The sequence below is a fragment of the Pleurodeles waltl genome, unplaced genomic scaffold (assembly GCF_031143425.1).
Source record: "Pleurodeles waltl isolate 20211129_DDA unplaced genomic scaffold, aPleWal1.hap1.20221129 scaffold_67, whole genome shotgun sequence".
Classification (NCBI taxonomy): Eukaryota; Metazoa; Chordata; class Amphibia; order Caudata; family Salamandridae; genus Pleurodeles; species Pleurodeles waltl.
Window position 1 is genome coordinate 234,584 of NW_027150384.1, and position 21,846 is coordinate 256,429.

The 21,846-nt window shown below is 44.4% G+C and overlaps 6 non-coding genes across 6 annotated transcripts; all 6 read left to right on the top strand.

The window, feature by feature from the left end:
• TRNAY-GUA (transfer RNA tyrosine (anticodon GUA)) lies at positions 1–86 on the top strand. Its single transcript is given in 2 exon segments — positions 1–37; positions 51–86. It is a non-coding gene; the product is annotated as a tRNA-Tyr (tRNA).
• A 363-nt stretch (positions 87–449) lies between these two features.
• TRNAD-GUC (transfer RNA aspartic acid (anticodon GUC)) lies at positions 450–521 on the top strand. Its single transcript has one exon. It is a non-coding gene; the product is annotated as a tRNA-Asp (tRNA).
• Positions 522–7,133: 6,612 nt separating this feature from the next.
• On the top strand, positions 7,134–7,219 carry TRNAY-GUA (transfer RNA tyrosine (anticodon GUA)). Its single transcript is given in 2 exon segments — positions 7,134–7,170; positions 7,184–7,219. It is a non-coding gene; the product is annotated as a tRNA-Tyr (tRNA).
• A 363-nt stretch (positions 7,220–7,582) lies between these two features.
• TRNAD-GUC (transfer RNA aspartic acid (anticodon GUC)) lies at positions 7,583–7,654 on the top strand. Its single transcript has one exon. It is a non-coding gene; the product is annotated as a tRNA-Asp (tRNA).
• Positions 7,655–14,265: 6,611 nt separating this feature from the next.
• TRNAY-GUA (transfer RNA tyrosine (anticodon GUA)) lies at positions 14,266–14,351 on the top strand. The gene is given in 2 exon segments: positions 14,266–14,302; positions 14,316–14,351. It is a non-coding gene; the product is annotated as a tRNA-Tyr (tRNA).
• A 363-nt stretch (positions 14,352–14,714) lies between these two features.
• Positions 14,715–14,786, top strand: TRNAD-GUC (transfer RNA aspartic acid (anticodon GUC)). Its single transcript has one exon. It is a non-coding gene; the product is annotated as a tRNA-Asp (tRNA).
• The last annotated feature ends 7,060 nt before the right edge of the window (positions 14,787–21,846 follow it).

A 21,846-nucleotide genomic window follows, 5' to 3' on the forward strand; every position in this document is an offset into this window, starting at 1 on the left:
CCTTCGATAGCTCAGTTGGTAGAGCGGAGGACTGTAGTGGTGAAGCTGATATCCTTAGGTCGCTGGTTCAAATCCGGCTCGAAGGATTTTTTTTCGTATTTGCTCTTCATATTTCTTTTCACATTCTGAAATTAAAATACGCCATGTTTTGAAGCAACGACGCTAGAGCTTGACAATTGTTTTTGTCTCCCCCATTTTTCTCAGATGGCACCAAGAAGTGAATTTAGCCAGAGCAGAAATGGACGGAGGTGCAGCCGCTGATCCCAGTGACTGTCAGAGAGAGAAAAGGAGGAGTCTGTGCAGAGGAAGCTGTAAATCAGTGATACAAAGAGAGCGGCTCTTTCCTTGCACAGATGGGGTCAACACTGACATTTCTGTGGGTGCAGCGCCCCCAGCAGGGGGACAGGTAGAACAATCAGTAGGAGGTCAGGTACCAGGGAGTCATCAGTTCCTCGTTAGTATAGTGGTCAGTATCCCCGCCTGTCACGCGGGAGACCGGGGTTCAATTCCCCGACGGGGAGACTATGTTTATGACTTAACCATGTTTACACTTTAGAAATACATTTTTTTATTTGTTTCGTTTACAATCTCGACATTTTAGAAGTATTGCGATTTAATGTATATGAAGTGCACTGTATAATATGATCAGTGGCAGCATATAGAATTGTAATAAATACCAACACCGAGGCGCCTCTAGCAGAGCGCTGGAAGGCTTGGAAATCCAACAGAGAAAGCTTTCAACATGAAGGAATCAAGTTTTGGGAACACATTTGTACATTTTGATTTTAAGTTATGGACCACTTAGTCGACAGCGAATGTTTAATATTTACAGAAAAACAAAGTACTATGTGGTGAACAATTGGTACTGGCTGTTTTGCTTGATTATCAATTCCACGTAATCGCGTCATGGTTAATTTCAAATGTATTATAAGCTTCATCACTATTACTTTTTCTAGTTGCGCCTCTGATTTTCAACTAAAACTATATATCATCTATACAAACAATTAGAACCAAACTGTATCTTTTTTAATAACGAACGTACTTTTCTGAAATTGGAGTGAATGCAAGTTGTAGTAACGAAGAAACGTAGGCTTCCGGGTAGTGTATTGGTTATTCATGTTTGTAGGGTCGAGCCTGCGTTGCATGCGCTCGCGCATGCGTATCGCAGCGAGACGCTTTAGTGTTTAGAAAAGGGCTCGGAGCCCTGTCAACGTCACGTCAGTGTTTTTTATTGGTACGTGGGCTTGCCTAATAAAATCCGCTTGCTTTCATTAGTCGAAGGCACGCATAGGTCATGCCTTTTCCGGTGGCTCGCCCTCCTCCAGCGCAGCGACCAAGTACAGAAAACATGCGAGGCTCGCTGTTTTCCATCGGGCTCATGGACTTCTTTTTCTCTCATTCACGAGCGCGATCTCGCTTGGCAGAAGTCGAGCACTTTACATAATTAACTTCACTTTTTCGGGTTATGTACATAAATGCACTTTTGCCCGATAGGTGAAAAGTCGGGTTAGGAGTTTACAACGCGATCAGCTGTAACATGAGCAAACGCGAGACCCGTTGCATTGCAAATGCTTGTTTTAATAGTTTGTGTCTCCGTCAAGTATTCTCCATCTATTTAATGTAAATCTATTTAATGTGCAGTATCTCTTTCTTCGTGGTCTCCATGAATGCAGTGTGTCTTCCATGTCTGGTGTTTTATTCTGGCTTTTTGTATATCTTGGTCAGTCGGCGAAAGCGTAGGTTTAAGCCTGTGTGGTGATGTCTGGTCCACACTGCTGTAAAGAGAGCAGCGACCCCCGGCGAGGCTTCTTTCAGACTAAGGGGGGAGGTGATGAGAGACCTGGACACCTGTAAAGATACCTGTGAGCTCTCCAAAACAACAGAGCCCCTCCATGGGCTCTTGGCTAGGACGTTAGACTGAAGCTCTAAAGATCCCAGGTTTCCACAGTGACTTTTTGTTTGATATCCATTACCTTCAGTGCTGAGTAGTCAAACTTTAAACCCTCTCAAACTTGGTAAAATAAAACATGACTTTAACAACATCAATCTATTTCCCTCCACATTCCAGCTTCTTTCTTTCTTCACCCCTCATTTCTTTCTGAGCCCCCTTCAGTCCGTCTTTATTTTCTTTATTGGAACAAGTTTCTCAAAGCCCTACTCAGTGTGAGTCTCAGAACTGAGAGAATACTATCACAGGCTGTAAGTTCACTGCTAAGAGGAAAGTTTTACTCCTTGTATGAAGGTCCGAAAGAGTGGAGTGCAACTTTCCAAAAAACTACTATTTAAATACAATCTCCCGGACCTTCCGTAACCTGAGTCTAGACAGAAATATTTAGAATTCTTCTCTGAAAAAGTGGCAACCCTCCTGCAGGGCTTGAAAGCAGACAATACTCATCATTAGAATCCACAGCCAGCAACACTAGAAAACTGCCACTCATGACCAAGTTAGCAGCAAGTTGGGCCACGGGGATGCTCTCTATGCTTGAAACATCAGATAACTCACTAGAAAACTACCTGGAAGTTGGCACCCAGACTCATCCTCAACCTCCCGCTCTGAATTCACATCTCACCATACCTCAGAGAGCTCCACTGTCTCCCGAAACAGAAATGAACTAATTTCAAACACCTTACATACACATTCAAGGCACAACACAACGTAGGCCCCACCTACTTGACCAGTTGCTTCTCTTTCCACAACCACCAAGAGACTTCCATCTACTCAGGGCTCCTACTCACACACATCCCATACATACAGAGAACCAGATCAGGAGGATGGGTGTTCTGTTGCATCACTCCTAAAGCATGGAATGGACTCCCATTTCACACAAGAGCATTTTATTCTCTTCTTCAATTCTGCAAGAAGTTGAAGACCTGCGTTTTTAATAAACCAACCTACCTTAGACAGGGCTACACACACACACGCCTGCTCAGCGCCAGGAAACCCTTGCAGGTGATTGCGTGCCTTACAAATACCCATTACGTTACAGATGCACCCCCAGGGCTCCACCAGATGTTTCACAGCAATGGGTGTGACAGAGCATAACATGGCTGTGCCTTTATGCTTTCTTTGGTAGAAGAGAAGGACAGCATTTACCTTCATATATTGTGTGAAAAACTATACCCATGTAAATGTGATGCATTAAAAGACCACAACATTATGGTGCCTTTGTGAGTGATATTACACTTGTTAGATATAAACTGCTTTTATGAAATGTTAACCAGATGCATTTATACCTTGGTATCTTAACAAATGATATATTTTATAGTCACTCATCATTTACTGTGTTTAAGACAATTGCATTTGTAAAAACATAACTAAAATGTGCTTCCATTCCATTGTTCAAGCTGGAGTTAAGGTCTGCCAATTCCTATGTTTAATTTCAACATGAAACTTGCTTTGTTTGTGCGCTATTTTTCTTTCGTCTGCAGGTGATAGGTAAGGAAGAGAGAGTTGGGTTGCCAAGGACGAAACTTGGTAACAAGGAGCTACAAGAACGGCTCCCTTACTATATTCCTGGGCATGGATGTAATCCAAGGTGGAGCAGATGTGTTCAGAAGAGGATAAAAGTGAATTGGACATAATTCACAATGGTGTCTTGTTAGTAATTGTTTCTTTGGGTGTGATGTCAGCTACTGGAAGGCTCTGGGGTGATTAAAGTGTTGTTCAGTTAGGCAGAGATTCAGAATCTTTTTGCCCCCTTGACTAGAGTGGACTCTAAGGGAAAGATAACTCTCCTTGACTAAGTGGCAGTCGCGACTCACAGGGGTTACCAGAGGTGGGGTGGAGAGCGGGGTGTGGGGAGGCAAGGAGAATATTAACAATATTAAAAAGTTAAAAAACTAAAAACTTACCTGCTCCGTCGCACCGCTGCTCCTCCGTCAGCAGCAGGCTCCCAGCCTGCCCTGCGGCCAATCCTGACGCTGCTCAGAGAAGCGTTAGGATTGGCTGGGAGTGCCCAGCCACGGTGCTCCCAGACAGACTGGGAGCCTGTGCCTGCTCTCTCCAGCCCGGCAGCAGTGTGCCCCAGATGGCCGGCCAAACACACATGTGCACTGAGGGGAGTGCACAGTGCACTCCCCTCACTGCTCGTCACCCCCAATGCCCCACCCCTTTATAATTCTCAGTATAATGTACATGCGACATCAGCTCCCGCGAGTTTCTGTAGTGTAGTGGTTATCACGTTCGCTGCCCCCGTGAAAGGTCGCGGGTTTGAAACTGGGCGGAAACACTTTTAACACTTCCATCTACCTTGTTCTGCATTATTATTAATATCTATGACCACCTAACTTGTTCTGCATTATTAATATATATGACGAGCGATACTTCTGTGCTACAATTTTAATTGATATCATCCATATAGTAACATATTTCAAATAAACAAGATAAGCAACGCATAGATGATGTAAACTGTGCAAAAGATATTAGCTCGCTTGTAATTAGTACGGGACTGAAAATTTTAAAATAATACAAAACTAAAGAAATGAATGTTAAATTATTAAAACTACAGCAGGTTCTACCGAGATTCAAACTCAGATCGCTGGACTCAAAGTCCAGAGTGCTAACCATTACACCATGGAACCTTCCATTGACAAGCATGAGGTGCGTTAGTAGTGAAATGACAGTATCCTGTAGTGTGCACGTCTCCTTGTAAAAGTCCTGATGTTTTTCAGATGTCAGGTTATTAATGGCAAGGAACACAAGCATTGGCAAAGCCAATAGGTATCGCCTATGTGATAGCTACTGGTTTTGCCAGTGATTTAGCCATGCTGCAACATGGCTGAAAGTAAAGGAAAAAAGCTGTATATGACACAGCCAGCATTGATCACTTCATAGTGCTTTTTTTTACATTCATCCATGCTGCACTGAAGCCAGAGCTGCTGTACAATGTGGCTAAAAAAACATTCACAAAACCAATAGATCCCACATAGGCAAGATCTATTAGCTTTACCAAGGCTTGTTTGTCATCTGGAGCCATTGTGGTACTGCCATGAAAGAGCTGCCAACAATAGCCAGGCCCTGTTCAGACTGCAATTCGGGTCATCATTCACACTGCTGTCAAGAAACCAGTAATGTTTTATAAAAACACAGCTGAGTGATTTGAGCTAAAAAAAAAGTGTTTGCTCCTTAAGTGCATTTTTCAGTCCGGGGGGGGGGGGGGATTACATACATTGCAGTGTTGAACCAACGCTTCTGCATTTCTGGGATGCATATGTTACACTTGTACTGATCCTGTTTTGTGATGACATTTGTGGCATATCAACGTGCTAAATAAAAAGACATTTGCGCTGACTAACCAGGGCAAATACGTTCAAATGACGATGCCCAATTGCTGTAGCATCAGTGCAGGGTATGTAATGTAGCGCCTGGGGTCTAGCTTCTATGCCCCAACCATAATCTCCCTTCTGGTGATGCGTGTCACGAGCTACACTTTATGTGGAAGCGCGAGGGATGCCTGAAGAAGTCAAAGACACGCAGGCAGCCGTGGGACTGACACTGTGCTCGAGAGCGCCTAGCAGCAGAGTTTCTAGGTGCTTCCAGGGGTGAGATGATGGCTGTCAGGCCTTTGCTGGGAGCCAGGGGGGGACGAGGAGTTTTCACAACAGATGCTTGTCTCAAAAAGGTGGGGTGGGCTAGGGCAGAGTCAGTCATGGGCAGCCTCCAAGATGGCTCACTAGTAAAGTGCCCCCTGCTGGTACCTGAGCATGACTTACAGGTCACATTCTTAAATCCGAGCCGAGTGGGCTCAACGCTTTTCCCTCACAAGGTATATAAAGTGGCTGCTATGAATACTGGTTATTTACGGTGCTATGAAGGTGACATATGGAAATAGCAAACACTTTAGAAATCAGGTCACTTTACTTTCCTTTTGTTGCACAAGAGCACAGAACCGGATGAGCAGCTCCTCACGTGCACTGTGGCTGGCCAGGGATGGACACTTTACAGAACCAGTGCTGAGCCTCTTAAGCAGAGCTGGATCTGTTCAAGTCTGTGCAAACCCTGGGCCTGCTCACAGCCTGGCAAGCTGCAGACAATGTTGGGTGCAGCCTTAAATGTGAAATCGTTCCAAGTTGCCACTGTTTGTAGTGAGTTTAACAGACACTGTCTCTGGCTTCCTTCCTGCACGAGGCCAGGTAGGAAGCAGTATCACTCCCCCCATCCTGTGTGTTAGAGAATGGTTTCCATTGCAGTGGGAGGCGGGGCCGTCCATGCCAGGTTTTCAAGGTGACCTCGGACGAGCTTAATATGTAACTGTTGTTCATTTCTGGCAATCATATATATATCTTGTGGATATCCTGCAAATCCGGCATGGATCCGACTCTACTGGACTTATGTTGGGCACCCTTGCACTAGAGCAAGGTTTTTTATGTAAAACTGGTAAGTGTTAATATTGTCATTGTTCACGCCTTCACCAATCACAGGGGGGGGCAACATGCCTGCATCCTCACCGCACACTCCCTATCATTCTTACACTGAGCGCCAAGCTTTCCAAAGTTTAAGAATCTACACAACTTTCAGCATTCCAGCTGAGTTCATTGGCCGACATACTTGTTGTGATGGTTTTGCCATTTTATTTCCTGAGCTGTACTTTTCTCAAGAAAGTTAGTTCCCATTATTTTTAATAAACCATTGAGAATGCTGAGAAATCACTTTGTGCGTCTGCGACAAGACACATTTATTTTTTTGAATTCTAAGTAAAGGTAATCAAGATGGAAAGACAATGGCTGTATGACTGACTTCAACAGAAAGCCCTCCCCCATGCTTGCTGCTGAAATATTCAGATATTAGAAAAGCACTGAAAATGTGCATTGCTAAAGCGGCATGTGTTTTCCAGAGTACGCAAATGAAGAGGAAAAGCACGCCTTGCCGATTAAAATGCAGAGTCACCCTTTGTAGTTATTCTGCGATGAGTTTCCAAAAAGTACTCAGGTGGTAGATGAAATGATGCTGATTGTAGGTTTGTGCTGTTGGAGAATGAGATAGGCATCTGAAAATAAACAGCATGCATCCTGAAGACACAGCTTGATATGTGACCTCGGTCTTTAAATGCCCAGCACACATACACATGATCACCATGGGCCCCACTGCTGGCAGGTACATAACCTGAAGGCTGCAGTCACATGATGCTTCCGTCCCTTCGATAGCTCAGTTGGTAGAGCGGAGGACTGTAGTGGTGAAGCTGATATCCTTAGGTCGCTGGTTCAAATCCGGCTCGAAGGATTTTTTTTCGTATTTGCTCTTCATATTTCTTTTCACATTCTGAAATTAAAATACGCCATGTTTTGAAGCAACGACGCTAGAGCTTGACAATTGTTTTTGTCTCCCCCATTTTTCTCAGATGGCACCAAGAAGTGAATTTAGCCAGAGCAGAAATGGACGGAGGTGCAGCCGCTGATCCCAGTGACTGTCAGAGAGAGAAAAGGAGGAGTCTGTGCAGAGGAAGCTGTAAATCAGTGATACAAAGAGAGCGGCTCTTTCCTTGCACAGATGGGGTCAACACTGACATTTCTGTGGGTGCAGCGCCCCCAGCAGGGGGACAGGTAGAACAATCAGTAGGAGGTCAGGTACCAGGGAGTCATCAGTTCCTCGTTAGTATAGTGGTCAGTATCCCCGCCTGTCACGCGGGAGACCGGGGTTCAATTCCCCGACGGGGAGACTATGTTTATGACTTAACCATGTTTACACTTTAGAAATACATTTTGTTATTTGTTTCGTTTACAATCTCGACATTTTAGAAGTATTGCGATTTAATGTATATGAAGTGCACTGTATAATATGATCAGTGGCAGCATATAGAATTGTAATAAATACCAACACCGAGGCGCCTCTAGCAGAGCGCTGGAAGGCTTGGAAATCCAACAGAGAAAGCTTTCAACATGAAGGAATCAAGTTTTGGGAACACATTTGTACATTTTGATTTTAAGTTATGGACCACTTAGTCGACAGCGAATGTTTAATATTTACAGAAAAACAAAGTACTATGTGGTGAACAATTGGTACTGGCTGTTTTGCTTGATTATCAATTCCACGTAATCGCGTCATGGTTAATTTCAAATGTATTATAAGCTTCATCACTATTACTTTTTCTAGTTGCGCCTCTGATTTTCAACTAAAACTATATATCATCTATACAAACAATTAGAACCAAACTGTATCTTTTTTAATAACGAACGTACTTTTCTGAAATTGGAGTGAATGCAAGTTGTAGTAACGAAGAAACGTAGGCTTCCGGGTAGTGTATTGGTTATTCATGTTTGTAGGGTCGAGCCTGCGTTGCATGCGCTCGCGCATGCGTATCGCAGCGAGACGCTTTAGTGTTTAGAAAAGGGCTCGGAGCCCTGTCAACGTCACGTCAGTGTTTTTTATTGGTACGTGGGCTTGCCTAATAAAATCCGCTTGCTTTCATTAGTCGAAGGCACGCATAGGTCATGCCTTTTCCGGTGGCTCGCCCTCCTCCAGCGCAGCGACCAAGTACAGAAAACATGCGAGGCTCGCTGTTTTCCATCGGGCTCATGGACTTCTTTTTCTCTCATTCACGAGCGCGATCTCGCTTGGCAGAAGTCGAGCACTTTACATAATTAACTTCACTTTTTCGGGTTATGTACATAAATGCACTTTTGCCCGATAGGTGAAAAGTCGGGTTAGGAGTTTACAACGCGATCAGCTGTAACATGAGCAAACGCGAGACCCGTTGCATTGCAAATGCTTGTTTTAATAGTTTGTGTCTCCGTCAAGTATTCTCCATCTATTTAATGTAAATCTATTTAATGTGCAGTATCTCTTTCTTCGTGGTCTCCATGAATGCAGTGTGTCTTCCATGTCTGGTGTTTTATTCTGGCTTTTTGTATATCTTGGTCAGTCGGCGAAAGCGTAGGTTTAAGCCTGTGTGGTGATGTCTGGTCCACACTGCTGTAAAGAGAGCAGCGACCCCCGGCGAGGCTTCTTTCAGACTAAGGGGGGAGGTGATGAGAGACCTGGACACCTGTAAAGATACCTGTGAGCTCTCCAAAACAACAGAGCCCCTCCATGGGCTCTTGGCTAGGACGTTAGACTGAAGCTCTAAAGATCCCAGGTTTCCACAGTGACTTTTTGTTTGATATCCATTACCTTCAGTGCTGAGTAGTCAAACTTTAAACCCTCTCAAACTTGGTAAAATAAAACATTACTTTAACAACATCAATCTATTTCCCTCCACATTCCAGCTTCTTTCTTTCTTCACCCCTCATTTCTTTCTGAGCCCCCTTCAGTCCGTCTTTATTTTCTTTATTGGAACAAGTTTCTCAAAGCCCTACTCAGTGTGAGTCTCAGAACTGAGAGAATACTATCACAGGCTGTAAGTTCACTGCTAAGAGGAAAGTTTTACTCCTTGTATGAAGGTCCGAAAGAGTGGAGTGCAACTTTCCACAAACTACTATTTAAATACAATCTCCCGGACCTTCCGTAACCTGAGTCTAGACAGAAATATTTAGAATTCTTCTCTGAAAAAGTGGCAACCCTCCTGCAGGGCTTGAAAGCAGACAATACTCATCATTAGAATCCACAGCCAGCAACACTAGAAAACTGCCACTCATGACCAAGTTAGCAGCAAGTTGGGCCACGGGGATGCTCTCTATGCTTGAAACATCAGATAACTCACTAGAAAACTACCTGGAAGTTGGCACCCAGACTCATCCTCAACCTCCCGCTCTGAATTCACATCTCACCATACCTCAGAGAGCTCCACTGTCTCCCGAAACAGAAATGAACTAATTTCAAACACCTTACATACACATTCAAGGCACAACACAACGTAGGCCCCACCTACTTGACCAGTTGCTTCTCTTTCCACAACCACCAAGAGACTTCCATCTACTCAGGGCTCCTACTCACACACATCCCATACATACAGAGAACCAGATCAGGAGGATGGGTGTTCTGTTGCATCACTCCTAAAGCATGGAATGGACTCCCATTTCACACAAGAGCATTTTATTCTCTTCTTCAATTCTGCAAGAAGTTGAAGACCTGCGTTTTTAATAAACCAACCTACCTTAGACAGGGCTACACACACACACGCCTGCTCAGCGCCAGGAAACCCTTGCAGGTGATTGCGTGCCTTACAAATACCCATTACGTTACAGATGCACCCCCAGGGCTCCACCAGATGTTTCACAGCAATGGGTGTGACAGAGCATAACATGGCTGTGCCTTTATGCTTTCTTTGGTAGAAGAGAAGGACAGCATTTACCTTCATATATTGTGTGAAAAACTATACCCATGTAAATGTGATGCATTAAAAGACCACAACATTATGGTGCCTTTGTGAGTGATATTACACTTGTTAGATATAAACTGCTTTTATGAAATGTTAACCAGATGCATTTATACCTTGGTATCTTAACAAATGATATATTTTATAGTCACTCATCATTTACTGTGTTTAAGACAATTGCATTTGTAAAAACATAACTAAAATGTGCTTCCATTCCATTGTTCAAGCTGGAGTTAAGGTCTGCCAATTCCTATGTTTAATTTCAACATGAAACTTGCTTTGTTTGTGCGCTATTTTTCTTTCGTCTGCAGGTGATAGGTAAGGAAGAGAGAGTTGGGTTGCCAAGGACGAAACTTGGTAACAAGGAGCTACAAGAACGGCTCCCTTACTATATTCCTGGGCATGGATGTAATCCAAGGTGGAGCAGATGTGTTCAGAAGAGGATAAAAGTGAATTGGACATAATTCACAATGGTGTCTTGTTAGTAATTGTTTCTTTGGGTGTGATGTCAGCTACTGGAAGGCTCTGGGGTGATTAAAGTGTTGTTCAGTTAGGCAGAGATTCAGAATCTTTTTGCCCCCTTGACTAGAGTGGACTCTAAGGGAAAGATAACTCTCCTTGACTAAGTGGCAGTCGCGACTCACAGGGGTTACCAGAGGTGGGGTGGAGAGCGGGGTGTGGGGAGGCAAGGAGAATATTAACAATATTAAAAAGTTAAAAAACTAAAAACTTACCTGCTCCGTCGCACCGCTGCTCCTCCGTCAGCAGCAGGCTCCCAGCCTGCCCTGCGGCCAATCCTGACGCTGCTCAGAGAAGCGTTAGGATTGGCTGGGAGTGCCCAGCCACGGTGCTCCCAGACAGACTGGGAGCCTGTGCCTGCTCTCTCCAGCCCGGCAGCAGTGTGCCCCAGATGGCCGGCCAAACACACATGTGCACTGAGGGGAGTGCACAGTGCACTCCCCTCACTGCTCGTCACCCCCAATGCCCCACCCCTTTATAATTCTCAGTATAATGTACATGCGACATCAGCTCCCGCGAGTTTCTGTAGTGTAGTGGTTATCACGTTCGCTGCCCCCGTGAAAGGTCGCGGGTTTGAAACTGGGCGGAAACACTTTTAACACTTCCATCTACCTTGTTCTGCATTATTATTAATATCTATGACCACCTAACTTGTTCTGCATTATTAATATATATGACGAGCGATACTTCTGTGCTACAATTTTAATTGATATCATCCATATAGTAACATATTTCAAATAAACAAGATAAGCAACGCATAGATGATGTAAACTGTGCAAAAGATATTAGCTCGCTTGTAATTAGTACGGGACTGAAAATTTTAAAATAATACAAAACTAAAGAAATGAATGTTAAATTATTAAAACTACAGCAGGTTCTACCGAGATTCAAACTCAGATCGCTGGACTCAAAGTCCAGAGTGCTAACCATTACACCATGGAACCTTCCATTGACAAGCATGAGGTGCGTTAGTAGTGAAATGACAGTATCCTGTAGTGTGCACGTCTCCTTGTAAAAGTCCTGATGTTTTTCAGATGTCAGGTTATTAATGGCAAGGAACACAAGCATTGGCAAAGCCAATAGGTATCGCCTATGTGATAGCTACTGGTTTTGCCAGTGATTTAGCCATGCTGCAACATGGCTGAAAGTAAAGGAAAAAAGCTGTATATGACACAGCCAGCATTGATCACTTCATAGTGCTTTTTTTTACATTCATCCATGCTGCACTGAAGCCAGAGCTGCTGTACAATGTGGCTAAAAAAACATTCACAAAACCAATAGATCCCACATAGGCAAGATCTATTAGCTTTACCAAGGCTTGTTTGTCATCTGGAGCCATTGTGGTACTGCCATGAAAGAGCTGCCAACAATAGCCAGGCCCTGTTCAGACTGCAATTCGGGTCATCATTCACACTGCTGTCAAGAAACCAGTAATGTTTTATAAAAACACAGCTGAGTGATTTGAGCTAAAAAAAAAGTGTTTGCTCCTTAAGTGCATTTTTCAGTCCGGGGGGGGGGGGGGATTACATACATTGCAGTGTTGAACCAACGCTTCTGCATTTCTGGGATGCATATGTTACACTTGTACTGATCCTGTTTTGTGATGACATTTGTGGCATATCAACGTGCTAAATAAAAAGACATTTGCGCTGACTAACCAGGGCAAATACGTTCAAATGACGATGCCCAATTGCTGTAGCATCAGTGCAGGGTATGTAATGTAGCGCCTGGGGTCTAGCTTCTATGCCCCAACCATAATCTCCCTTCTGGTGATGCGTGTCACGAGCTACACTTTATGTGGAAGCGCGAGGGATGCCTGAAGAAGTCAAAGACACGCAGGCAGCCGTGGGACTGACACTGTGCTCGAGAGCGCCTAGCAGCAGAGTTTCTAGGTGCTTCCAGGGGTGAGATGATGGCTGTCAGGCCTTTGCTGGGAGCCAGGGGGGGACGAGGAGTTTTCACAACAGATGCTTGTCTCAAAAAGGTGGGGTGGGCTAGGGCAGAGTCAGTCATGGGCAGCCTCCAAGATGGCTCACTAGTAAAGTGCCCCCTGCTGGTACCTGAGCATGACTTACAGGTCACATTCTTAAATCCGAGCCGAGTGGGCTCAACGCTTTTCCCTCACAAGGTATATAAAGTGGCTGCTATGAATACTGGTTATTTACGGTGCTATGAAGGTGACATATGGAAATAGCAAACACTTTAGAAATCAGGTCACTTTACTTTCCTTTTGTTGCACAAGAGCACAGAACCGGATGAGCAGCTCCTCACGTGCACTGTGGCTGGCCAGGGATGGACACTTTACAGAACCAGTGCTGAGCCTCTTAAGCAGAGCTGGATCTGTTCAAGTCTGTGCAAACCCTGGGCCTGCTCACAGCCTGGCAAGCTGCAGACAATGTTGGGTGCAGCCTTAAATGTGAAATCGTTCCAAGTTGCCACTGTTTGTAGTGAGTTTAACAGACACTGTCTCTGGCTTCCTTCCTGCACGAGGCCAGGTAGGAAGCAGTATCACTCCCCCCATCCTGTGTGTTAGAGAATGGTTTCCATTGCAGTGGGAGGCGGGGCCGTCCATGCCAGGTTTTCAAGGTGACCTCGGACGAGCTTAATATGTAACTGTTGTTCATTTCTGGCAATCATATATATATCTTGTGGATATCCTGCAAATCCGGCATGGATCCGACTCTACTGGACTTATGTTGGGCACCCTTGCACTAGAGCAAGGTTTTTTATGTAAAACTGGTAAGTGTTAATATTGTCATTGTTCACGCCTTCACCAATCACAGGGGGGGGCAACATGCCTGCATCCTCACCGCACACTCCCTATCATTCTTACACTGAGCGCCAAGCTTTCCAAAGTTTAAGAATCTACACAACTTTCAGCATTCCAGCTGAGTTCATTGGCCGACATACTTGTTGTGATGGTTTTGCCATTTTATTTCCTGAGCTGTACTTTTCTCAAGAAAGTTAGTTCCCATTATTTTTAATAAACCATTGAGAATGCTGAGAAATCACTTTGTGCGTCTGCGACAAGACACATTTATTTTTTTGAATTCTAAGTAAAGGTAATCAAGATGGAAAGACAATGGCTGTATGACTGACTTCAACAGAAAGCCCTCCCCCATGCTTGCTGCTGAAATATTCAGATATTAGAAAAGCACTGAAAATGTGCATTGCTAAAGCGGCATGTGTTTTCCAGAGTACGCAAATGAAGAGGAAAAGCACGCCTTGCCGATTAAAATGGCGAGTCACCCTTTGTAGTTATTGTGCGATGAGTTTCCAAAAAGTACTCAGGTGGTAGATGAAATGATGCTGATTGTAGGTTTGTGCTGTTGGAGAATGAGATAGGCATCTGAAAATAAACAGCATGCATCCTGAAGACACAGCTTGATATGTGACCTCGGTCTTTAAATGCCCAGCACACATACACATGATCACCATGGGCCCCACTGCTGGCAGGTACATAACCTGAAGGCTGCAGTCACATGATGCTTCTGTCCCTTCGATAGCTCAGTTGGTAGAGCGGAGGACTGTAGTGGTGAAGCTGATATCCTTAGGTCGCTGGTTCAAATCCGGCTCGAAGGATTTTTTTTCGTATTTGCTCTTCATATTTCTTTTCACATTCTGAAATTAAAATACGCCATGTTTTGAAGCAACGACGCTAGAGCTTGACAATTGTTTTTGTCTCCCCCATTTTTCTCAGATGGCACCAAGAAGTGAATTTAGCCAGAGCAGAAATGGACGGAGGTGCAGCCGCTGATCCCAGTGACTGTCAGAGAGAGAAAAGGAGGAGTCTGTGCAGAGGAAGCTGTAAATCAGTGATACAAAGAGAGCGGCTCTTTCCTTGCACAGATGGGGTCAACACTGACATTTCTGTGGGTGCAGCGCCCCCAGCAGGGGGACAGGTAGAACAATCAGTAGGAGGTCAGGTACCAGGGAGTCATCAGTTCCTCGTTAGTATAGTGGTCAGTATCCCCGCCTGTCACGCGGGAGACCGGGGTTCAATTCCCCGACGGGGAGACTATGTTTATGACTTAACCATGTTTACACTTTAGAAATATATTTTGTTATTTGTTTCGTTTACAATCTCGACATTTTAGAAGTATTGCGATTTAATGTATATGAAGTGCACTGTATAATATGATCAGTGGCAGCATATAGAATTGTAATAAATACCAACACCGAGGCGCCTCTAGCAGAGCGCTGGAAGGCTTGGAAATCCAACAGAGAAAGCTTTCAACATGAAGGAATCAAGTTTTGGGAACACATTTGTACATTTTGATTTTAAGTTATGGACCACTTAGTCGACAGCGAATGTTTAATATTTACAGAAAAACAAAGTACTATGTGGTGAACAATTGGTACTGGCTGTTTTGCTTGATTATCAATTCCACGTAATCGCGTCATGGTTAATTTCAAATGTATTATAAGCTTCATCACTATTACTTTTTCTAGTTGCGCCTCTGATTTTCAACTAAAACTATATATCATCTATACAAACAATTAGAACCAAACTGTATCTTTTTTAATAACGAACGTACTTTTCTGAAATTGGAGTGAATGCAAGTTGTAGTAACGAAGAAACGTAGGCTTCCGGGTAGTGTATTGGTTATTCATGTTTTTAGGGTCGAGCCTGCGTTGCATGCGCTCGCGCATGCGTATCGCAGCGAGACGCTTTAGTGTTTAGAAAAGGGCTCGGAGCCCTGTCAACGTCACGTCAGTGTTTTTTATTGGTACGTGGGCTTGCCTAATAAAATCCGCTTGCTTTCATTAGTCGAAGGCACGCATAGGTCATGCCTTTTCCGGTGGCTCGCCCTCCTCCAGCGCAGCGACCAAGTACAGAAAACATGCGAGGCTCGCTGTTTTCCATCGGGCTCATGGACTTCTTTTTCTCTCATTCACGAGCGCGATCTCGCTTGGCAGAAGTCGAGCACTTTACATAATTAACTTCACTTTTTCGGGTTATGTACATAAATGCACTTTTGCCCGATAGGTGAAAAGTCGGGTTAGGAGTTTACAACGCGATCAGCTGTAACATGAGCAAACGCGAGACCCGTTGCATTGCAAATGCTTGTTTTAATAGTTTGTGTCTCCGTCAAGTATTCTCCATCTATTTAATGTAAATCTATTTAATGTGCAGTATCTCTTTCTTCGTGGTCTCCATGAATGCAGTGTGTCTTCCATGTCTGGTGTTTTATTCTGGCTTTTTGTATATCTTGGTCAGTCGGCGAAAGCGTAGGTTTAAGCCTGTGTGGTGATGTCTGGTCCACACTGCTGTAAAGAGAGCAGCGACCCCCGGCGAGGCTTCTTTCAGACTAAGGGGGGAGGTGATGAGAGACCTGGACACCTGTAAAGATACCTGTGAGCTCTCCAAAACAACAGAGCCCCTCCATGGGCTCTTGGCTAGGACGTTAGACTGAAGCTCTAAAGATCCCAGGTTTCCACAGTGACTTTTTGTTTGATATCCATTACCTTCAGTGCTGAGTAGTCAAACTTTAAACCCTCTCAAACTTGGTAAAATAAAACATTACTTTAACAACATCAATCTATTTCCCTCCACATTCCAGCTTCTTTCTTTCTTCACCCCTCATTTCTTTCTGAGCCCCCTTCAGTCCGTCTTTATTTTCTTTATTGGAACAAGTTTCTCAAAGCCCTACTCAGTGTGAGTCTCAGAACTGAGAGAATACTATCACAGGCTGTAAGTTCACTGCTAAGAGGAAAGTTTTACTCCTTGTATGAAGGTCCGAAAGAGTGGAGTGCAACTTTCCAAAAAACTACTATTTAAATACAATCTCCCGGACCTTCCGTAACCTGAGTCTAGACAGAAATATTTAGAATTCTTCTCTGAAAAAGTGGCAACCCTCCTGCAGGGCTTGAAAGCAGACAATACTCATCATTAGAATCCACAGCCAGCAACACTAGAAAACTGCCACTCATGACCAAGTTAGCAGCAAGTTGGGCCACGGGGATGCTCTCTATGCTTGAAACATCAGATAACTCACTAGAAAACTACCTGGAAGTTGGCACCCAGACTCATCCTCAACCTCCCGCTCTGAATTCACATCTCACCATACCTCAGAGAGCTCCACTGTCTCCCGAAACAGAAATGAACTAATTTCAAACACCTTACATACACATTCAAGGCACAACACAACGTAGGCCCCACCTACTTGACCAGTTGCTTCTCTTTCCACAACCACCAAGAGACTTCCATCTACTCAGGGCTCCTACTCACACACATCCCATACATACAGAGAACCAGATCAGGAGGATGGGTGTTCTGTTGCATCACTCCTAAAGCATGGAATGGACTCCCATTTCACACAAGAGCATTTTATTCTCTTCTTCAATTCTGCAAGAAGTTGAAGACCTGCGTTTTTAATAAACCAACCTACCTTAGACAGGGCTACACACACACACGCCTGCTCAGCGCCAGGAAACCCTTGCAGGTGATTGCGTGCCTTACAAATACCCATTACGTTACAGATGCACCCCCAGGGCTCCACCAGATGTTTCACAGCAATGGGTGTGACAGAGCATAACATGGCTGTGCCTTTATGCTTTCTTTGGTAGAAGAGAAGGACAGCATTTACCTTCATATATTGTGTGAAAAACTATACCCATGTAAATGTGATGCATTAAAAGACCACAACATTATGGTGCCTTTGTGAGTGATATTACACTTGTTAGATATAAACTGCTTTTATGAAATGTTAACCAGATGCATTTATACCTTGGTATCTTAACAAATGATATATTTTATAGTCACTCATCATTTACTGTGTTTAAGACAATTGCATTTGTAAAAACATAACTAAAATGTGCTTCCATTCCATTGTTCAAGCTGGAGTTAAGGTCTGCCAATTCCTATGTTTAATTTCAACATGAAACTTGCTTTGTTTGTGCGCTATTTTTCTTTCGTCTGCAGGTGATAGGTAAGGAAGAGAGAGTTGGGTTGCCAAGGACGAAACTTGGTAACAAGGAGCTACAAGAACGGCTCCCTTACTATATTCCTGGGCATGGATGTAATCCAAGGTGGAGCAGATGTGTTCAGAAGAGGATAAAAGTGAATTGCACATAATTCACAATGGTGTCTTGTTAGTAATTGTTTCTTTGGGTGTGATGTCAGCTACTGGAAGGCTCTGGGGTGATTAAAGTGTTGTTCAGTTAGGCAGAGATTCAGAATCTTTTTGCCCCCTTGACTAGAGTGGACTCTAAGGGAAAGATAACTCTCCTTGACTAAGTGGCAGTCGCGACTCACAGGGGTTACCAGAGGTGGGGTGGAGAGCGGGGTGTGGGGAGGCAAGGAGAATATTAACAATATTAAAAAGTTAAAAAACTAAAAACTTACCTGCTCCGTCGCACCGCTGCTCCTCCGTCAGCAGCAGGCTCCCAGCCTGCCCTGCGGCCAATCCTGACGCTGCTCAGAGAAGCGTTAGGATTGGCTGGGAGTGCCCAGCCACGGCGCTCCCAGACAGACTGGGAGCCTGTGCCTGCTCTCTCCAGCCCGGCAGCAGTGTGCCCCAGATGGCCGGCCAAACACACATGTGCACTGAGGGGAGTGCACAGTGCACTCCCCTCACTGCTCGTCACCCCCAATGCCCCACCCCTTTATAATTCTCAGTATAATGTACATGCGACATCAGCTCCCGCGAGTTTCTGTAGTGTAGTGGTTATCACGTTCGCTGACCCCGTGAAAGGTCGCGGGTTTGAAACTGGGCGGAAACACTTTTAACACTTCCATCTACCTTGTTCTGCATTATTATTAATATCTATGACCACCTAACTTGTTCTGCATTATTAATATATATGACGAGCGATACTTCTGTGCTACAATTTTAATTGATATCATCCATATAGTAACATATTTCAAATAAACAAGATAAGCAACGCATAGATGATGTAAACTGTGCAAAAGATATTAGCTCGCTTGTAATTAGTACGGGACTGAAAATTTTAAAATAATACAAAACTAAAGAAATGAATGTTAAATTATTAAAACTACAGCAGGTTCTACCGAGATTCAAACTCAGATCGCTGGACTCAAAGTCCAGAGTGCTAACCATTACACCATGGAACCTTCCATTGACAAGCATGAGGTGCGTTAGTAGTGAAATGACAGTATCCTGTAGTGTGCACGTCTCCTTGTAAAAGTCCTGATGTTTTTCAGATGTCAGGTTATTAATGGCAAGGAACACAAGCATTGGCAAAGCCAATAGGTATCGCCTATGTGATAGCTACTGGTTTAGCCAGTGATTTAGCCATGCTGCAACATGGCTGAAAGTAAAGGAAAAAAGCTGTATATGACACAGCCAGCATTGATCACTTAATAGTGCTTTTTTTTACATTCATCCATGCTGCACTGAAGCCAGAGCTGCTGTACAATGTGGCTAAAAAAACATTCACAAAACCAATAGATCCCACATAGGCAAGATCTATTAGCTTTACCAAGGCTTGTTTGTCATCTGGAGCCATTGTGGTACTGCCATGAAAGAGCTGCCAACAATAGCCAGGCCCTGTTCATACTGCAATTCGGGTCATCATTCACACTGCTGTCAAGAAACCAGTAATGTTTTATAAAAACACAGCTGAGTGATTTGAGCTAAAAAAAAAGTGTTTGCTCCTTAAGTGCATTTTTCAGTCCGGGGGGGGGGGGGGGGATTACATACATTGCAGTGTTGAACCAACGCTTCTGCATTTCTGGGATGCATATGTTACACTTGTACTGATCCTGTTTTGTGATGACATTTGTGGCATATCAACGTGCTAAATAAAAAGACATTTGCGCTGACTAACCAGGGCAAATACGTTCAAATGACGATGCCCAATTGCTGTAGCATCAGTGCAGGGTATGTAATGTAGCGCCTGGGGTCTAGCTTCTATGCCCCAACCATAATCTCCCTTCTGGTGATGCGTGTCACGAGCTACACTTTATGTGGAAGCGCGAGGGATGCCTGAAGAAGTCAAAGACACGCAGGCAGCCGTGGGACTGACACTGTGCTCGAGAGCGCCTAGCAGCAGAGTTTCTAGGTGCTTCCAGGGGTGAGATGATGGCTGTCAGGCCTTTGCTGGGAGCCAGGGGGGGACGAGGAGTTTTCACAACAGATGCTTGTCTCAAAAAGGTGGGGTGGGCTAGGGCAGAGTCAGTCATGGGCAGCCTCCAAGATGGCTCACTAGTAAAGTGCCCCCTGCTGGTACCTGAGCATGACTTACAGGTCACATTCTTAAATCCGAGCCGAGTGGGCTCAACGCTTTTCCCTCACAAGGTATATAAAGTGGCTGCTATGAATACTGGTTATTTACGGTGCTATGAAGGTGACATATGGAAATAGCAAACACTTTAGAAATCAGGTCACTTTACTTTCCTTTTGTTGCACAAGAGCACAGAACCGGATGAGCAGCTCCTCACGTGCACTGTGGCTGGCCAGGGATGGACACTTTACAGAACCAGTGCTGAGCCTCTTAAGCAGAGCTGGATCTGTTCAAGTCTGTGCAAACCCTGGGCCTGCTCACAGCCTGGCAAGCTGCAGACAATGTTGGGTGCAGCCTTAAATGTGAAATCGTTCCAAGTTGCCACTGTTTGTAGTGAGTTTAACAGACACTGTCTCTGGCTTCCTTCCTGCACGAGGCCAGGTAGGAAGCAGTATCACTCCCCCCATCCTGTGTGTTAGAGAATGGTTTCCATTGCAGTGGGAGGCGGGGCCGTCCATGCCAGGTTTTCAAGGTGACCTCGGACGAGCTTAATATGTAACTGTTGTTCATTTCTGGCAATCATATATATATCTTGTGGATATCCTGCAAATCCGGCATGGATCCGACTCTACTGGACTTATGTTGGGCACCCTTGCACTAGAGCAAGGTTTTTTATGTAAAACTGGTAAGTGTTAATATTGTCATTGTTCACGCCTTCACCAATCACAGGGGGGGCAACATGCCTGCATCCTCACCGCACACTCCCTATCATTCTTACACTGAGCGCCAAGCTTTCCAAAGTTTAAGAATCTACACAACTTTCAGCATTCCAGCTGAGTTCATTGGCCGACATACTTGTTGTGATGGTTTTGCCATTTTATTTCCTGAGCTGTACTTTTCTCAAGAAAGTTAGTTCCCATTATTTTTAATAAACCATTGAGAATGCTGAGAAATCACTTTGTGCGTCTGCGACAAGACACATTTATTTTTTTGAATTCTAAGTAAAGGTAATCAAGATGGAAAGACAATGGCTGTATGACTGACTTCAACAGAAAGCCCTCCCCCATGCTTGCTGCTGAAATATTCAGATATTAGAAAAGCACTGAAAATGTGCATTGCTAAAGCGGCATGTGTTTTCCAGAGTACGCAAATGAAGAGGAAAAGCACGCCTTGCCAATTAAAATGGCGAGTCACCCTTTGTAGTTATTGTGCGATGAGTTTCCAAAAAGTACTCAGGTGGTAGATGAAATGATGCTGATTGTAGGTTTGTGCTGTTGGAGAATGAGATAGGCATCTGAAAATAAACAGCATGCATCCTGAAGACACAGCTTGATATGTGACCTCGGTCTTTAAATGCCCAGCACACATACACAGGATCACCATGGGCCCCACTGCTGGCAGGTACATAACCTGAAGGCTGCAGTCACATGCTGCTTCCGTCCCTTCGATAGCTCAGTTGGTAGAGCGGAGGACCGTAGTGGTGAAGCTGATATCCTTAGGTCGCTGGTTCAAATCCGGCTCGAAGGATTTTTTTTCGTATTTGCTCTTCATATTTCTTTTCACATTCTGAAATTAAAATACGCCATGTTTTGAAGCAACGACGCTAGAGCTTGACAATTGTTTTTGTCTCCCCCATTTTTCTCAGATGGCACCAAGAAGTGAATTTAGCCAGAGCAGAAATGGACGGAGGTGCAGCCGCTGATCCCAGTGACTGTCAGAGAGAGAAAAGGAGGAGTCTGTGCAGAGGAAGCTGTAAATCAGTGATACACAGAGACCGGCTCCTTCCTGGCACAGGCGGGGTCAACACTGACATTTCTGTGGGTGCAGCGCCCCCAGCAGGGGGACAGGTAGAACAATCAGTAGGAGGTCAGGTACCAGGGAGTCATCA